The following is a 20410-nucleotide window of genomic DNA, read 5'->3' as shown; positions in this document are numbered from 1 at the left end:
GAAGTGATAGCAGAGCTGTACGTTTTAATTTGTTTCCAAAACCCCGCAGTCAGGACATGCTATATTGTATTTAGATAGAAGCTAGCGAGCTAACTCCCTCCTAACTTCTAACTCCGTTAAATGTCATAAATTCCGTTTTCATGGATGCCTGGATGTTAAACTCAATTGTTACACCTGGTAGAGCAGAACGCTGATCATTTTATTAAAGATGAAAGACTTTAGACAGTTTTTCAACTCTCAGTAATGCCACAGTGATCGTTTGATATATGGACCTGCAGCGGAGTTTAGGCCCAGACACGGCTAGTGACGTCAGACTGAACAATCGGATTATCCTACGTGTAACAAATCTGTTTAACAGTCATGTTTGTCAGAATGGATAGGTCAGTTGTAAGTAGCACATTTTCACAGATGTTTGTTTTGGACCCAAGAATTTGAAGAAGAAGTCCCTCCAGTATGTGATAGGATGACCTTTTGGCAACCACTCCAAGAAGAACTAAACAGAGTCTTGGTTGAAAAGTGTCAATACAACTTGGACCCAAATGCAAGACACAATACAAAGGCAAGAATAGCTTTCTGTACTTTACTGTGTATATACACAATATACAGTGACATGGTGTGACTGTAGGAGCCCTGGTTCGACTATGAGAGTGGCAGCAAGTCTCTGAGGTGATGGACACTGAAACAGAGGAGAGATCGGTTACTGATCTGAGTGAGAGGAACCAGAAGCAGAGTAACACTGGCAGGGTTAGTGGTTTACTTGAGTATGCGAGGAGCGTTTCTGAGTGAATGTCCAGATGCAAACAAATTCCAACCTGTTTTCCAGGTGCAACCAGAGCCGGTGGGCAGGAGGACAGGCAGGTAAAGACGGCATGAATCCAGAGAAGCGTGAGCAACCTTAAGCTGAGCTCAGCAGCTAACGGAAGAGAAGAGTAGTTCAGCGTGGCATGGACTCGTGGTGTGGCTGCTTGGAGAGAGAAGAGAACAAGGTCAGTACAAAGAACAAAGAATTATTATGTGGTCTAGTTACAACCATAAGGTAACTGACAGGCTGGTGGAGACAAACTAGTGGTGATGCTGACCTTAAAATACAGCTCCCACTGATTGCTGGCATTGATGAACAGGTGGACGCCGCAGGACCAGGCTGGAGTGGAAAAACATCTTTTTTTCAGATACCACACAAGCCCTTGAAATGCTTGTTGAGACCAAGTCTTTTTGACCTAAAACTGGTTTAGTGACATGAAGAGGGCCAACAACATAGTAGAAGTTAGTTTTTAGTTTGACTCCACAAGACAATGTGTGGGCAGGGGGCCTGTGTATAAGGAGAATTCAAATCTCAACGTTAGAGTGTTCTGGCTCTAGATATGATTGAATACTGAGTACTGCCCAACATTACATTGGTCTGTTTTGTGCCCCCTGGCCTGGTGAGTGTCAGGGAGGAGTGTGATCCTAAATCCTGGCTATGCACCACCAAGTGCCATAGATAGAACATTTGTAATGTGCAGTGAGATAACCAGTAAATAAATACATAATAAACACAAAAAAATCTAACTGACGTGTCAATTTTTTAAACTTGTTTAAAAACATGGACTGAACTGTGATCCCCATGAACAATGAATTAGTTAACTATATGGCAAGTTAACTATAGCTATTATTTTAAACACATTTAACTGTTCATATTCTCAGTCAAATTACTTTAAATTTTTTCAAATATGTATGAAAAGGCAAATAGAAATGCATACTTTCAGTTTTGTGCCACAGCTAGTCACCCAAAATTCCCTTTCAATAACATCCCAAGGATGGTGTATTGTACTGAGATATGGTAACTGTGGAGGGATGCATCCAGGTGAAGGAGAGAGGGCGCAGCAAGTCCGCAGCCCCGGTAAGCAGCAAATTCTGGGCGAGAGTTTTCTTTCCAAGCACGTGGAAACACTATAATTAATGGGACAATTAATGGTTTTTATAATAGGAGGAAATAATGCCTCCTTCTGAGTTTTGATAAATACTGTGTAAGAGGGTAATGTCATTTGTAATGGAAATTGTGTATTCTGTTTGAGTGTTTTTTATAATTTTTAATATTTACATGCTTATATTTTCAGAATTGTAAAACCTTATTGTGGAAGTAAGAGCCAAATTATGTGGATATTTTGCATCCAACTCATTGTGTAACATTTTATTCGGTGACATTTGATGGTTTGGGCCCCAGGAAGACTAGCAACCACTGTTGTGGAAGCTAATGGGGTTCCTTATAAATAAACAAATAAACAAACTTTATCCATTCCATGTTCTTCCATTTCCCTTGAGTACTTGACAGAACAAACTATCCTACGAACTTCTGAATTAGTCGTTTCTCTAAAAGTCAGAATAGGAGCATTAGTACAGAGGAGTCATTATAAAGCTGCACATGTGCAGTGTTGGGGGTTCTTAGTAACAGAAATGTGTTACACACTACTTGCTACTGTTCTTAAAAGTAATGCAATATGTCACCAAATGACTCGCTGAAGACAGTAAGGCAGTTTTTTCTGTCCTGAATGCAGTTTGCATGTTCCCAGTGCGCTCTCCACCTTTTACAAAAACACTTCATCAGATAACTGATGAACAAAACCTGAAAACATGAGCAACAAAATGATGTTAGCTTGTCTCCACCCTGTTGCTTCTCTGTTGGATAGAAATGCAGAAGCACACAGAGTAGTAATGAGTCGGTGATGATGGACCGGGCATTTCAACAGCAGACTGTGAATGTGACGTTACCAAATCTCCATGATAACACATAAGTGATGAATCTGGACATGTTGAATAACCTATTCATGATTTCACAGACCGGGGCATGAATTGAATTCCTGGAGCTTTTAAAGATGAAAATCAAAACACTGTCCCTGCTGAGTGGAAACTATTCTTTTGTGATTTTTCACTCAGAATTAGGCCAAGCGATGCACTGCACTCAGTCAAACATAGCTTTGAATATTCTGGTTTATAAAGAAGACATATTAATCATCAGGACGATTCATTGACTTGCCGTTGCTAAGTGAGCTAGGCGGTGGTGTCTGGATGTGTTCCTGGCCTGCAGGGTGATAAATCTCTGAATCCCTCTCCCAATCTCTTGTGTCACAGCCATCAGCCTGTGTTTAATGTTTCCCTTTGCTAGTGCCAAGAATCTGTCCCCCGTGGTGTTGAGTCCCACATCATGCTTAACAGCAAAGCGCTCACCAAGAGGCCGGGCAAAGGCCAAACATTTATTCTGTGTCAGGAAGTGAGGGAGTTAAGTGTGGTTAATGTGCCAACAAGCATGGCAGGACAGCTTAGTAGCATCTGGGAAAAGAAGGTGAAAGCTAATATGAAAATACATCAATAAAAGTAAGTGCTTTAAGGGATACGAGGGAATGAAAGGTCGGGCATGAAGCAGAAGGGAGATATTTGAGGCAAGCTTGGATGATTGTGCTCCTACTAGTGCCTGAAAATGATCTTTCTTTAGAGGTTCCCTTAAATATGGGAGACAAAACTTCACGTTCACATAAACAGATGACTTTGGGATGGAGTGGAGACACTCAATTGCATCCAGCTGTTGTGCTGATGGATGGGAAGCAACCATTTACTGAAAAAGTGGTTCTGGTGTGATGTGCACACACAATCATGTGCAGCATGGAAATGGTAGCTGGCTTTTGGCCTGTTATATTAGCAATAGGGAGTGGGAATGGAAAATTACAAACTGCACTTCTCTGAAGAAGTCTTTGCTCACGCAGACCAGGAAAGTGTTTTTGTGCATTCACATGTAATGCCAGAAGCTTAATCTATTTTGCTTAGAGAGAGCTGTGAACAATGAAAAGCTGAGCTCAATTTCCACCATAGTTAGGAGGTGGCCTTAATAAAAATAACTCACCGCTGTCTTTGTGTGTGTTAAGCACATATTTAATGTGCAGTTTCATTCAAGTGCAGAAACCAACACTATTCATTATACCCTCAGGATTTCAGGTTTCCACCTGCAGTAAAAACAGGAAAAGTCCTTATGAATGCGCGTCACAAATCAACAGATAGTAACCGTTTCATCTTTTATCCTGTTGGGTCACAGTTTTCACTTGATTTTAAAAGCTTTGCACATTACAAAGTTCAAGCACATCATCGCCCAGCTCAATGAAAAGGAAACTTTTTTGTGGGTGTGGCGAGACGAGGATGGGGTATAAAGTAAATACTCTTTGCAGTTTTAAAAAGACAACGCCACCCTGGGAATTTCACCCAGAGAATACTGAAAGTAACACTAAATCACCAGAAAGGCACTTAGGTTCGCTATACTCAGTCCAGAGACGATGTTCAATGATCAACAAATTCACAATTTATTAATAATTATTTAAAACACCATATAAAAGCACAATCATAAATATTCAAATACAAATATGCTTAAAAAGGTATTCAGAGCTGAGGCTTACCAGTGGAGGGGCAGGGATGCCACACACAAACTAAAGAAAGAAAACACACCCAAAACACAAGTGCAGCACACTATCACACACACACACACTCACACTAATAAACTAAACAAGGCAGGTGTGTACACTCAAGGGATCCCACCACCAAGGCACCCTAGTCTCCTCCACGTCGGCACTCCGCATCTGAATAAAAAGAAACAAAGAAAATTTTAATATATTACAACAAACTAATGTGTAGCACCGGGGGATAACCCAACTGCAGGACCACACTGGTGATCTACAGCTAGAAAAAGGGCCTCCCACCAGTGGTGTAACAAAATTCCAAACTACAAATCAAAAGCAATAAAACAACATACAATCTGGATAAAACTCTAAAATCTGGAGCAAACGGAATCACCGTACTGCTCCAACTTGCCGTCCACACGACGATAAGTTAACAGTCAATTAATATGCACGCCAGCTGACTCCGATAACCGGCATGCATATGGCCGTTGTCCACGCCGACGTCCACTGTAAAAGCTGACAGCAGCAGGGAAGAATTCTCACAACGGGAACAGACGGTAAAAGCACAGCAAGGCAAAACAGCAGCACTTCAGTTCACGTAGCTTGGCGCAAAACTAAGGCCCACACTTCCTGCGAAACATAATAAATAATTACTATAAAAGAACAATAGAAGGCAGAGAGCGTAACAAAAGTTGATTACGTACCAAGTAAGCCGGGTCATAGAATGTAAGCAGAATAGCTCAGAGGAGGCTTCTATAGCTACGACCAGCCGCGATGGAGACTTTAGAGGAGTAACCCACAAACGATCTCTACCACCCCGAGGAAGTCAGGTGACCAAAAAGGAGATCACAGGCAAGCAATGCAGAGACACTCAAATGGCCACTATTTATACCAGCGCCCCCTAATGGGCCAGGCTGAAAGTGGGTTGGACCGAGGGATAACATTCATCCTGCCACATTCTACCCCTCCTTCTTGCATCGTCGCCCCGACGATGAATTACAAAGACACCCAGATTAGTCCCAAGGCCTAAAAAATGCAGAGACAGCATGTACCCTAGGCTCAGAACTAGAGTTAGCAGCCCCTTGTGCCACCTCCCCTGTTGGTCTTGGGAGATGATGGATGTTTGAATGCTGGCCAGCTGTGGACCGGGTTGTTTTTCGCACCACCACATTTCTTGTATCAGAACTCGTAGAGAGAGCAGGAAGAGAGCTAGATGGAACTGGTGCTACACTCTGAGTAACTGTACCAGTGGCTGGAACATCGGAAGTTCGGTCTTCTGGTGGAAGCAACAACTCAGGGCTACTTGGAATCACTGCCACTGGGCTGTAAGATGGTGAAACATTTACTTGAGGAGCTCCTATGCTCAGGAATAACAGGTCACTGTCACATGATGAGTCATGTCCTGGTTCTGGGGAGGATATTTCTGGGCCATGTGAGCTACTGCTTGGAGCAGGCCCTTCTGATGGTGTAGCTGCCGTTACCACAGCCTTCAACAAGGTACGATGAACATGCTTCACACTGCTGGGATCATCTGCAGGTGCAATGGTATATACTGCCCCACCTCCTTTAGGTGCCTTCAGGATTCTATATACCACGGGTTTCCATCGATCTTGGATTTTACATCTCCCTCTTCCACTCAGATCGCGCAGGAACACCAACTGGCCGTCGTTCAATGGTGCCTCTTTCACCTTTTTGTCATGGTGCCTCTTTCTGCGGTCGGCAGCCAATTGCAATCGTTCCTTGGCTCCTTCGTGTACAACCTGTAGCCGGGCTTGATGCTCCTGAATCCACTCGTGCACATCTCCACTGATGGGGTCCGGTACTCTGCCCAACAGAAAGTCCACTGGCAACCTGGGTTCTTGCCCAAACATCAATAAGAATGGGGTTTCCCCAGTAGCCTGATGGGGAGTGGTATTATAACAGTAGAGTAACTGGGGCAAACATACATTCCAGTCTCTTTTTCTGGATACTGGCAGGGTCCGCAACAAATTGTGCAAAGTCCTATTAAAACGTTCACACTGACCATTTCCAGCCGGATGATAAGGAGTAGTGTGGGACTTCTCGATACCATAAAACCTGCAGAGCTGCTGGATCAGGGAGCTTTCAAAGTTACGACCCTGATCAGAATGGATACGCGCTGGTACACCAAACTTCGAAAACCACTCAGTCACGAGAACCTGGGCCACTGTAGCAGCACATTGGTCACGAGTGGGGACAGCCAATGTATACTTGCTGAAAACATCAGTCATCACCAAAACGTTCTCCAGCCCATTCCGGGAAGGTTCGAGCAAGGTGAAATCAATGGCCAAGATTTCATTTGGTCGAGAAGCCAACAAATGTCCCATGAAACTTTGAGCTGCTGGTTGGGTGTCTTTTGCAACTTGGCAACGTTCGCATCTCTGACACCAACGAGCTACCTCAGCAGACATACCGGGCCAGTAGCACCGTGAGCGGAGAAGCGCTAGGGTCCTTTCCACCCCTTGATGGCCATGGTCCTGATGAACATGAATCAACACCTGCTCAATCAGTGCACTAGGCAGCAAAAGCTGAAGTACCACCTCGGCACCGTCAGGGCGATGAACCTGACGATACAGAACTCCTTCCCTTTCAATCAGACGATCCCATTGTCGTAGCAGCACCAGAGCAGGTGGAGCAAGCTGCTGCCGCTCCTCAAAGCTGGGTCGCTGCTTCCGTCTCCAGAACACCAAGATCTCTTTTATCACTGGGTCGACCTGTTGGAGGGTATGAAGATCAGGAGTAGTGAGATGGGGCAAAACTGTAATGGCAGCTTGTGATACCTCAGCTGGTCCCAGCCGCAAGGCTTGTTGAAGAGGTCCAGGCAAGGCTGTACCAGGAACCATGGCTTTAATCTCCTGAGGATCAGGTGGATGCTGGCGAGATAAAGCGTCTGCATTCTTATTACTCCTTCCTGACCTGTACTTTAAGTCAAAGTCAAACGAAGCGAGCTGAGCTGCCCAGCGCTGTTCAGTAGCCCCAAGTTTAGCAGAAGACAAGTGACTAAGAGGATTGTTGTCGGTGTAAACAATACACTTGTGGCCCAACAAGTACTCTCTAAATTTCTCAGTCATGGCCCACTTAAGTGCCAAAAACTCCAGCTTCATGGAGCTATAATTTAGCATATTGCGCTCAGGGGGCCTCAAACCCCGACTGGCATAGGCTATTGGCCTCACTTTACCTCCCTGCTCCTGGGAAAGCACTGCCCCTAGGCCGGCATGGCTGGCATCCACTTCTAAAATAAAAGGCAAAGAGAAATCTGCATAAGCCAGCACTGGTGCTGTCGTCAGCTTAGTCTTTAATGCCTCAAAACTTTGAGCACACTCTGCAGTCCAGTTCTCCGCGACACCATGCTCTGACCTCTTCTTTGATTTTCTGCCTCCCCACTCTGCCACCAGTCTATGCAGAGGTGCCGCCAACTTGGCAAAACCCTCCACAAAACGGCGATAATAGCTGGCAAACCCAAGGAAGGAGCGTAGTTCCGAAACAGTCTTAGGAGGCTGCCAGTTAGCCACCACTTCCACCTTGCTAGGGTCCGTAGAGACACCTTGATCGGAGATGACATGGCCTAGGTAGCGAACCTCCCGCTGGAAAAAGGCACATTTGGCAAGCTTGGCTTTTAAACCTTCCTGCTGAAGCCGACCTAGCACCACATCCAGCCGCTCAAGATGTTGCGATACTGTTGATGAAAAGATTACAATGTCATCAAGATAGAGAAGCAGAGACTGGCACTGTTGATCACCGAAAAGGCGTTGCATTAGTCTCTGGAAGGTGCTAGGGGCATTACAGAGCCCAAATGGCATTCGGTTCCATTCAAATAGGCCGAAAGGAGTACAGAAGGCAGTCTTGGGCCTATCCTCTTCCGTAACTGGGACCTGATTATAGCCACTTGCTAAATCCATGGTGGAAAACCAACGGGCACCAGTCAGCGCATCTAAGGATTCTTCAATGCGCGGCAGGGGGAATGCATCTTTCCTTGTCTTGTTGTTCAGTTGCCGATAATCAACACACATGCGCGGGCTGCCATCCTTCTTCTTAACGAGCACAATGGGAGAAGCATAGGGGCTGCTACTCTCTCTAATCACCTTGGCCCCTAACAACTGGTTAATATGCTCTTTCACAACCTCGTACTCTGAAGGGGGGATGCGCCTGTAACGCTGCCGCACAGGGATATCGTCTAAGACTGGAATGTCATGGGAGATCAAGTTAGTGCAACCCAAATCAGTGTCATGAGCAGAAAAGACAGAGCTGTATTTCTTAAGGAGAGACCTCACCTGTCCCTGTTCCTCTGCTGACAGTTTAGACAAATCAATCCCTTCCATCTGATCCTGCACAGTAGGAGTGGCGGTGTGAGATGCCATTGTGGCTACGTTAGGGAGTACTTCTGTCACACCAGCGGGCAAACTGACCACATGAACATCTTCCAGGGTCCCTATAACGGTCCTGGGGTGAAGCAAGACCGCCGTGGTCCCTACATTAACAACTGGTATGTAGGCAGTACCTCTAACCACTCGAACCAATGCAGGGGACGCTAAAAGTCCAGCAGGCAAGTTAACATCATTAGATTCAAATAACACGGTGGCACCTGAATATTGCTCCGAACAGGTGGCGGCCACTACTTTCATTACACCACCCGGAATGCAACATGCTCGCTTACCCCTCACTCTCACATGGCCAGACAAATCCAGTGGGGCTCTTATACTAACATCATGGCACTTTTGCAGCGCCTGCACAAGGGGTTTAGGGGCCTCGGTGACAAAGCCCAAACTAAACAATGCTTCACCGTGTTGCCCAAAAAGCTCGTGGTAACACTTCCGAATGACATTCATCCCCAATACACCCGGAACCGTGGAAGGTCCTGCACCTGGAGGATCTTTAACGACCAACACGCCACACTGTGGAAGAAACTTGTCACAGAGCTCTACACTTAGCTCGATATAGCCAAGGTAAGGAATGGACAACCCATTAGCCGCTTTAAGCTGCAACCAATGACAAGCTTGGAGACGCTCTTGACCCCAGGACTCAAAATGCTGGCGGAAAAAACTTTCAGTAATGGTAGAGACCATGGACCCTGTATCAACCAAACAAGGTACTTTTATACCGCCCATGTCCACATCTATATGAGGACAGGATGAAATTAATTTGGAGACTGCCTCTGGACCATTAGAAGCAACCCTTGAGCCAATAGACACCCCACCCGAACTGTGGCTCGGCAATACGGAGGGTGCTAGTTTTCCGAAGCCGTATTTAAAGGAGAGTGCCTGCGATTATGCAGAGGGGCCTGCGAAGGAGGCCGGGAACGAGGGACGCGTTCCCCATCACACTCCCGAGCAAAATGTCCAGGTTGCTGACAACGACGGCATATAATGGAGTCGCCCCGTCCTGAGCGAGGCATTCGATGGGGGCCCTGCAATCGAGCAATGCTCTGAGTGAGCTGATTAAGTTGCTCCTGCTGGCGCTTTAACAATTCCTTCATCTCGCTCATCTCAGACAAATGGGTAGACTGAGCTATTCCTGAGGGACCGCTATGGACCCCATACTGAATGCCATAAACAGAAGGGACAGAACTGCTTCTATGCCTAACGCCACTAGGCAACCCTTCACGTTCCCACCTAATAGCTTCCCCTCTAATCTCCAGCAATGTCAGTGTTGGCTGCCTCCTTACTAGCTGCTTTAACTCCCGCCGCAAGGTACTATCTAAGACCTGTTCAACAAATTGATCTCTTAATAAAACGTCAGCATTGGGCATGCCATTGGGGGCACTCGATTTAACTTTTTCCATAAGACCCAAGAGAGCGAGGGAAAACTCTTGCAGTGTCTCACTTTCCTGCTGTTTTCTAGAGAAGAAAGCTTCCTGCAATGCTACATAGGAGTCTGAACAGCCATATAGTTCTTGCAATATAGTGATTATCTTAGCAGGATCAGTCCTCTCTGCACTAGAGCGATATTTGATCTCCTCACGTGCTTCCCCTTCTAGGTGGTCAAACAGGAAAAATGCTTTATCAGCCAAAGACAAATGACGTGCTCTAGCACAACCTTCTATTTCCTCCAACCATTCATTCAACCCTATACCTGATTTTCCTCTAAACATAGGGCACTTTCTGTCACGGGGCACAAAAACTAGTCTCTCTGCTACAGAGACACCAGCCGTTGGGGGGTTAACAGATGATGCAGTTGAAGTAGAAGGTGTAGCACTAGTACCTGACCCAACAGCCCTCTCCTGACGCAGCCTCTCATTGTCTGCTTTCAGCTGCGCGATCAAGTCCCTGAGTTCCTGTAACTCTTCCTCCATCTCTGTAACACAGCTGTGAAATCCCACACCAAAGTAGCTGCTGCTTTGCCTTTATTCTGTACAAAATAATATAAAAAAAACAATTTACGTTACACCAAACAAAAAAAGAAGAACACACGTCTCTGTTTTAAAGAGTATATCCTGTCGACAACAACGCCAAGTTTGTGGCGAGACGAGGATGGGGTATAAAGTAAATACTCTTTGCAGTTTTAAAAAGACAACGCCACCCTGGGAATTTCACCCAGAGAATACTGAAAGTAACACTAAATCACCAGAAAGGCACTTAGGTTCGCTATACTCAGTCCAGAGACGATGTTCAATGATCAACAAATTCACAATTTATTAATAATTATTTAAAACACCATATAAAAGCACAATCATAAATATTCAAATACAAATATGCTTAAAAAGGTATTCAGAGCTGAGGCTTACCAGTGGAGGGGCAGGGATGCCACACACAAACTAAAGAAAGAAAACACACCCAAAACACAAGTGCAGCACACTATCACACACACACACACTCACACTAATAAACTAAACAAGGCAGGTGTGTACACTCAAGGGATCCCACCACCAAGGCACCCTAGTCTCCTCCACGTCGGCACTCCGCATCTGAATAAAAAGAAACAAAGAAAATTTTAATATATTACAACAAACTAATGTGTAGCACCGGGGGATAACCCAACTGCAGGACCACACTGGTGATCTACAGCTAGAAAAAGGGCCTCCCACCAGTGGTGTAACAAAATTCCAAACTACAAATCAAAAGCAATAAAACAACATACAATCTGGATAAAACTCTAAAATCTGGAGCAAACGGAATCACCGTACTGCTCCAACTTGCCGTCCACACGACGATAAGTTAACAGTCAATTAATATGCACGCCAGCTGACTCCGATAACCGGCATGCATATGGCCGTTGTCCACGCCGACGTCCACTGTAAAAGCTGACAGCAGCAGGGAAGAATTCTCACAACGGGAACAGACGGTAAAAGCACAGCAAGGCAAAACAGCAGCACTTCAGTTCACGTAGCTTGGCGCAAAACTAAGGCCCACACTTCCTGCGAAACATAATAAATAATTACTATAAAAGAACAATAGAAGGCAGAGAGCGTAACAAAAGTTGATTACGTACCAAGTAAGCCGGGTCATAGAATGTAAGCAGAATAGCTCAGAGGAGGCTTCTATAGCTACGACCAGCCGCGATGGAGACTTTAGAGGAGTAACCCACAAACGATCTCTACCACCCCGAGGAAGTCAGGTGACCAAAAAGGAGATCACAGGCAAGCAATGCAGAGACACTCAAATGGCCACTATTTATACCAGCGCCCCCTAATGGGCCAGGCTGAAAGTGGGTTGGACCGAGGGATAACATTCATCCTGCCACATGGGGCAAATAATGTTGACACCAGTCATTTTGTGTTTTTATGAAATAATTCTGTTATTGTGTACAAAATATAAAAATAAGCTATCGGGAAATCCATCCATCCATCTTCATCCGCTTTATCCAAGGCCGGGTCGCAGGGGCAGCAGCAGAGGCCCAGACCTCCCTCTCTGGCCGAACTTCTCACCCTATCTCTAAGGGAGAGGCCAGCCACCCTTCGGAGGAAGCTCATTTCTGCCGTTTGTATCCGCGATCTCGTTCTTTCGGTCACTACCCACAGCTCGTGGCCATAGGTGAGGGTAGGGACGTAGATCGACCGGTAAATTGAGAGCTTCGCTTTTACTCTCAACTCTCTCTTCACCACGACGGACCGGTGCAGCGTCCGCATTACTGCAGCTGCAGCCCCAATCCGTCTGTCGATCTCCGGCTCCCTTCTCCCATCACTCGAGAACAAGACCCTGAGATACTTGAACTCCTCCACTTGGGGCAGGAACTCATCCCCGACCCGGAGTGGGCACTCCACCCTTTTCCGGCTGAGAACCATGGCCTCAGATTTGGAGGTGCTGATCCTCATTCCCGCTGCTTCACACTCGGCTGCGAACCGCTCCAGTGCGAGCTGGAGGCCCTCACCCGATGAAGCCAACAGAACCACATCATCCGCAAAAATCAGAGATGAGATTCTGAGGCCACCAAAGTGAAATCCTGTCCATAAAAATTATGAACAGAACCGGAGACAAAGGGCAGCCCTGGCGGAGCCCATCACCCACCGGGAACGAGTCCGACTTATTGCCAGCAATGCGAACCAAGCTCTTGCAACGGTTGTATAGGGATCGAATGGCCCGTAGCAATGGGCCAGACACCCCATACTCCCGTAGCACCTCCCACAGGACACCCCGAGGGACACGGTCGAATCGGGAAATCCTCTAGTTGAAAATCCTGTTTAAAAAAAGCATTTGGGACAATTGTGTTGGTGACAGCTTTTGTTATAATATCAATAATATTTATATGAATATGGGATATGTTACATGTTTGCATAGACTTTTGTGGAATATGGAGAGACTCCTGGCAACGGAGTGAGCAAAGTGAGACTCATATTTTAGGGTTTATGGAGATGAGTGTGAACACCCAAACAATCCCTGTCAGTGATGGAGAAGCTTTGATGAAAAAATTTGGTAAAAAGTTCACCAGCATGAAGGAAATGGGGGACCCCAGCACGCCTGCTTAAAGAAAAGTAACCCTCTACTGCATGACCTTTTCATTTTTGGGGAAAAAAAATATTTCTCCCTATTTTGGGGGAGCTTTAGGGTTCCTAATAATATATCAATCATAATATTTGACCCCCCCAAAACAGATATTGGTTTGTTGCTTCAAGGCAACACTGTGTGACAAGAGTAGTAAAACACCAAGTTATTCTATAATAAGTTGTATTAGTACAACAAGGATGAACAAATAAACAACAAAAAACAATGTAAACATTTCACAGAACAATAAAACACCATCATTTGACCATAACCCCATGCACACACACACACACGCACGCACACACACGCACGCACGCACACACACGCGCACACACGCACGCGCACACACACACACACACACACACACACACACACACACACACACACACACACACACACGTTGTGTTTCCATCACTTTTGGAGACATTACATTAACTTACTTTCATTTCCTGGAGACTTATCCTCACCCTACCCATCATAGGTCCCTGCCTGAACCTCACCCTGACCCTGACTCAAGCCTTCACCCTAAAATTGAATGAATTACTCTGGATACTGTAGCTCCTGTGAAAACTAAGGTCTCTAATCAGAAGTACCTGACTCCGTGGTATAATTCTCAAACATGTACCCTAAAGCAGACGACTCGTAAGCTGGAGTCACAAATTTAGAGGATCATCATTTAGCCTGGAGAAATAGTTTGCTGCTTTATAAGAAAGCCCTCCGCAAAGCCAGAACATCTTACTATTCATCACTGATTGAAGAAAATAAGAACAACCCCAGGTTTCTCTTCAGCTCTGTAGCCAGGCTGACAAACAGTCCGAGCTCTGTTGAGCCAACCATCCCTTTAACGTTAACTAGTAATGACTTCATGAACTTCTTCACAAATAACATTTTAATCATTAGAGAAAAAATTACCAGTAATCATCCCACAGATGTAATATTATCTACAGCTACTCTTAGTACCATTGATGTTAAGTTAGACTCTTTTTCTCCAATTGCTCTTTCTGAGTTAACTTCAATAATTACTTCCTCCAAACCATCAACGTGTCTTTTAGACCCCATTCCTACAAAACTGCTCAAAGAAGTCCTGCCATTAATTAATTATTCGATCTTAAATATGATCAACCTATCTCTAATAATCGGCTATGTACCACAGGCCTTCAAGCTGGCTGTAGTTAAACCTTTACTCAAAAAGCATCTCTAGACCCAGCAGTCTTAGCTAATTATAGGCCAATCTCCAACCTTCCTTTCATATCAAACATCCTTGAAAGAGTAGTTGTCAAACAGCTAACAGATCATCTGCAGAGGTTTATTTGAAGAGTTTCAGTCAGGTTTCAGAGCTCATCACAGCACAGAAACAGCTTTAGTGAAGGTTACAAATGATCTTCTTATGGCCTCTGACAGTGGACTCATCTCTGTGCTTGTCCTGCTAGACCTCAGTGCAGCGTTCGATACTGTCGACCATAATATCCTATTAGACCGATTAGAACATGCTGTAGGTATTACAGGTACTGCACTGCAGTGGTTTGTATCATATCTATCTAATAGACTCCAGTTTGTGCATGTAAATGGAGAGTCCTCTTCACACACTGAGGTTAATTATGGAGTTCCACAGGGTTCAGTGCTAGGACCAATTCTGTTTACATTATACATGCTTCCCTTAGGCAGCATCATTAGAAGACATAGCATACATTTACACTGCTATGCAGATGACACCCAGCTCTATCTGTCCATGAAGCCAGATAACACACACCAATGAGTTAAACTGCAGGAATGTCTTAAAGACATAAAGACCTGGATGGCCGCTAACTTTCTGCTTCTTAATTCAGATAAAACTGAGGTTATTGTACTCGGCCCTGAAAAGCCTAGAAATATGGTATCTAAGCAGATTCTTACTCTGGATGGCATTACCTTGGCCTCCAGTAACGCTGTGAGGAACCTTGGAGTCATTTTTGACCAGGACATGTCCTTCAAAGCACATATTAAACAAATATGTAGGACTGCTTTCTTCCATTTGTGCAACATCTCTAAAGTTAGAAATATCCTGTCTCAGAGTGACGCTGAAAAACTAGTTCATGCATTTATTCCTTCCAGGCTGGACGACTGTAATTCATTATTATCAGGATGTCCAAAAAACTCACTGAAAAGCCTTCAGCTAATCCAAAATGCTGCAGCAAGAGTCCTGACAGGGACTAGAAAGAGAGCAGATTTCTCCTGTTTTGGCTTCCTGTTAAATCCAGAATTCAAAATCCTGCTCCTCACATACAAGGTCTTAAATAATCAGGCCCATCTTATCTTAATGACCTTGTAGTACCATATCATCCTATTAGAGCACTTGGCTCTCGCTCTGCAGGCCTACTTGTTGTTCCTAGAGTATTTAAAAGTAGAATGGGAGGCAGAGCCTTCAGTTTTCAGGCCCCTCTTCTGTGGAACCAGCTTCCAGTTTGGATTCAGGAGACAGACACTATCTCTACTTTCAAGATTAGGCTTCAAACTTTCCTTTTTGCTAAAGCATATAGTTAGAGCTGGACCAGGTGACCCTGAATCCTCCCTTAGTTATGCTGCAATAGGTGTAGGCTGCTGGGGGATTCCCATGATGCACTGGGTGCCACTATGTATTAATAGACCTCTCTGCACTGAATCGCACTTGTTATTAATCTCTGGCTCTCGTTTTGTTAAGAAATAATACTTTTTCCTCGGTGCTTGGACTGAGTTTCTCTTTTTGGTAAAACAACCTTTCTAAAACCTTTTCACATGATACTTAGGATGTAGGAGTCTCCCACAGTTTAATAATAGGCCAATTATTAAACCCCTTTCTGAACCAGTGAGGCTTCAGATGTCATCAGTGATGTCACCCTTAAAGAAGCATGCCTCGATACAGGCTTCATAAAAGACCTCCTGAATTTCTCAATACATGCTGCAAAGCCTTGGGACAGTGCATCCCATCACTTACTAGCAGTGTGACTGCAAGACTCAAACTTTTTTGTAAATATCATTTAAATTTTATGTGTGAATATTCAGACACAGGAGCAAGAAGCCTTTTGCTGGAAGCCTTTTTCTCTTTTAGCTAGAGGCTTTTGTTTGTCCTTAATTTCAGTTTAGGAAAAATAGGAAATGTTAGAGACTTAAGTTAGTTTTAGTATTTCTCGCAACTCAAGCCAATAACTTGCAGCTTAGCATGTTCATTTGTTTGCCATTGGCTTCCTTCGGTGTGGTTGGAGTGTCATCACTTAGCCAAGCAAACTGGAATTCCAGACAAAACGTGACTCACTTTTCTATTGGAAACATAACAGTTCATGAAACACTGCGTTCAGCACATTAAGTCCACTCCTACATTTGGATTTAAGAGATCGAATGAGGAAATTAAGACTAAAGTAACTAAAGTAGGATTAGGCTTAAAGGGTTATAGAACAACATGGTCACACCTTTGCTGAAAAACATTTTGACTGATTGTCAGATTGTTTCCTCATGAAGCGGTTAGCCAAAGTACCACCACCAACTCTTTTTGTCACAAAGCTTAATTCTCAATGGACACGCTCAGGATCAACCACCTGCATCAGTCCTACAGCAGCAGTAGGAGGGTAGCAGCATACACTGGCAGCTGCTCCAGTCAGCAGCACACATATTCAGTCTCTAAGGAATAAATAGCAATACGACTCAGCGTTGACTCATGACTTTCCGTCTCTGCCACGAGCAGACTAAATCTGCGGTCAGAACCATTCCTATGGCACTTATTCAGCAATAAAGTCATTCCTCAGTTATGCACGAGAAGAAAAACACTTACCTCTTCAAGCTGGAGTTGTTGAGAAACTCTCTTAACAAGTTGTGGGAGATTTGCTGCAACAGTCATCATTCATTTACTTGCTGCTCAAATCTTTAGAGACTTCATTTAAAATTTTAATGAATAAAACAGAACAAAAAACTATGAACTGTAAATTATTTGATTAAAGGCAGATGTTAAAACACTGGAATTTTGGACTATCGCACTCCGCAGTGTAAGTACTAAAATAAGAAACGATGTACTTGAGGATCACATCCATGCACTCTGAAAACTTTGAAATACAGTATGCTGGATAATGCAAGGCAAAGGCTTTCCATTATACTGTACTAACACCTACATTAACAAAGGAAGTCAATCAGTATTCACTGTGGGCAACATTTTCTGGTCTGTCCAGCCATTTACGTGAAAAGGGAAAAACATCTCTGGATGGAGGAGGGGCCTAAGGGTACATCTGTCACCATCGTACACTCTCTGAGCATGGGACTCATGGACATTGATCAATGAGCTTTGATCAGTGGTTGTTGATCAATGGTCATGAGAATTTGCATATTAATAATCAAGAACCTGACCTCACAGCGTGTTGGTCAGATGTGTTAGTTTCAGTCATTATGCAAATGTACTGTTTATAAGACTGAAGAAGATGCTTGGATGAAGGATGAAACGTCCCATAATGTCAACTCAGGAAGTTACCGTCACGGCTATGATTCAATAAAAAACAACAAGCAGGTAGTAGTGCAGGAGACAGCCAAACTGCTTTTGGAAATGTCCTGAGAGGAAATGAGTTTGTGCACATTTAACATTAACATATAGGGAACGCTGATGGTGGGTAGGCTTCACAGTTGATATCAGAACACAAACCAATGTACTACAAATGAGCTGGACTGGATTTCTATTAAGACTGGAGCTTTTCTTCCTTTACACTATCACAGTGTTCCTGCTATGACAAATATGCCCGACAAGAAGCGTGCACACATCACACATACCAGCCGTAGCACTAGAATGTCTCCAGCTGAGATTCTGTAAGAATGGGATAATAATAAATTGCAGTACCTCGCTTCCTTTACTTTGTCTTGAATCACCGAAATGTGAACAGCCTGAAGAAAGGATGAGGGGACTATAGCGTTCGACTCTTCCCAGCACCAAAAGAAATGGCAGTTCTGTCAACATTTCTGTTGTCATCAGTCTTACTTAGAAAAACTCTTCCAGGTAATAAGTTGCAACAGAAAATTCACACATGTAACAATCCCACATCCTTAAAGTTCACACACACTTTAACCAGACATAATGTTTTATAACATAATTGTTTTTTCCAACTACTAAGAAAAATCTAATGTTATGATGCTCAGTTAAACTTCTGATGCAGTAGCACCCGTCTGTAGAAGTAACCCCTGCATTTCTCTTCTGTGGCTCAAACGATCCTCCTGGTTTGTCCATGTTTACTTTCATGTACTGACATGTTTCAATGACCAATTTCTGTGGCATATGGGCACCTATTAATATTACTGCAGGAACGGTTAGGACCAAGGAAAAATATGGCAAGAAAACACTTATTAAACATAAAGAATCAAGTTTCAGTTCAAACGATTCCATTTAATATTTTAAATCAAACTGGAGTATGTGTGGCAGTGGTTTGGAAATGAAAACACTGACTGTGTTGTCTGCTTTGTTCTAGATGGATGCTGGTGTCTCCTGAGTGGACTGACGGTATTTTCATGAAGGCCTGGACCCGAGAAACGTCAAACAGCAATGAAGGCTTCACTTCCCAAATGTCAGATTTCCATTTTGTGAATGCAAAAGGTTTGCTTGACTACACAGGCAGGCGACTAACCTTCAGAGGCTGCTGGGTGGCTGAAGGACGCCGCACAGGTGAGTGTAAAATAAACCAAGCAGGACAAAACATGCTTCTTTATAAACTCCACTTGTTTCGACAGTTTAAAACTTCACTCAGGCTTCAGAGCTAAAGGTATAACTAGAATTCATGGAAATGAAAAGGCATTGCTACGTATTGGGTAGAAAACAATGCATATTTGCACCAGAAAACATATTTCCAAGACAAAGGTTGACATTTTAAACAATATATTGCTGTGTAAGACACAATGTCCCAGGACTGGACAGAACATGTACACTCGTCGGGTAAGAAAACAAAGCTTGAAATGCAGCAGGGGTACAGCAAAGAGAAAAACCTGTGAATACAGATTAGTGTGACACTTCAGGTATTTTAAAGCATGCGGATGTTTCTATTTAGAAAAACTACTTAACAGGACACAAAGCTCTTTGTAAAATGATGCCCATAAACAGCATAATTCAATCATACACTCTGATAAGTATCAAGACAATAACACAAATGTCAACAACACATTTAAGCTCAGGTGATTACAGCACAGGCGTGTCCATAAAGGTAAAGGTAAGGTGCCAGGTTACAGCATGCAGTCGCCGATTCTTGAATTTTCTGGCATCGTCCCGGAGGGTGGACACTACTTTTAGTGTTGTTTAACAAGTGGACATGTTAAGATCTGCTGACTAGGACCGTCAAAGAACATGATCCTTATCACTTTAATCAAACCATTCACTGAATGGGAGCTCTGAGTTGGTTTGCAGTGGTCCTTCCCTTCAGCGGCCTAACAGAGCTGCTTCTTTATTATGTGGCTCAGGAGTTTGGGTTTTCATTCATCCATAGCTAACAGACTGTCACTGAATCACTAAGAGTCTCCTTTAAAAGGTCCACCTCAGAATTCATCCATGTGTGATAATGTTCTGGAAAACCTTCAGTAGATCTATGTGCAGTCTTACAGATGCAGTGACCTGAGTCTGAAGGATCTAAAGTTAGATTTCAGTTCACTGAAGTTAAATCTCTGATGTTTCCACTTCTCTTGAGGACTTATTCACAGGAATGAGAATTTCTCATTTATTTTAAATAAATAAATGTAAGCAAACATGTCATTTTATAACTGCAGGGGACAGGTGACGCAGGGGACAGGTGACGCAGGGGACAGGTGACGCAGGGGACAGGTGACGCAGGGGACAGGTGCTCTCTGCCTGACAGCAGGTCTCAGGTGCTCGAGACACTTGGATCCAATCATTTTCTTATCAGTTTATCTAATTTAGAGTTGCAATGTCTGGAGTCCACTGCAACTGACATTGGACTGATAAACAATGAATAAGTCATCTGCGAGCTTGAAGAGCGGACTTTCGTCTACTTCTGTAAGGTCCTGAACCACATAACGTCGCTGTTACGACAGAAAAGCAGCTTTGTTTGTCCGTATAACACAAAAGTGCAACGA

At 44.0% G+C, this 20410-nt stretch overlaps 1 long non-coding RNA gene across 2 annotated transcripts; it reads right to left on the bottom strand.

The window, feature by feature from the left end:
- Window positions 1-568: 568 nt before the first annotated feature.
- On the bottom strand, window positions 569-3605 carry LOC143415160 (uncharacterized). Of its 2 annotated transcripts, none has more exons than XR_013095787.1 (3): window positions 1080-3605; window positions 813-964; window positions 569-676 (listed from the first exon to the last, which is right to left on the bottom strand). It is a non-coding gene; the product is annotated as an uncharacterized LOC143415160 (long non-coding RNA). The 2 variants fall into 2 exon arrangements; XR_013095788.1 differs by having other exon boundaries at window positions 813-961.
- Window positions 3606-20410: the final 16805 nt, after the last annotated feature.

This window comes from Maylandia zebra, linkage group LG23 (assembly GCF_041146795.1).
Source record: "Maylandia zebra isolate NMK-2024a linkage group LG23, Mzebra_GT3a, whole genome shotgun sequence".
In the NCBI taxonomy this organism is placed as follows: Eukaryota; Metazoa; Chordata; class Actinopteri; order Cichliformes; family Cichlidae; genus Maylandia; species Maylandia zebra.
The sequence above is the reverse complement of the archived record's forward strand: the minus strand, read 5'-3'. Positions and strand labels throughout refer to the sequence as shown.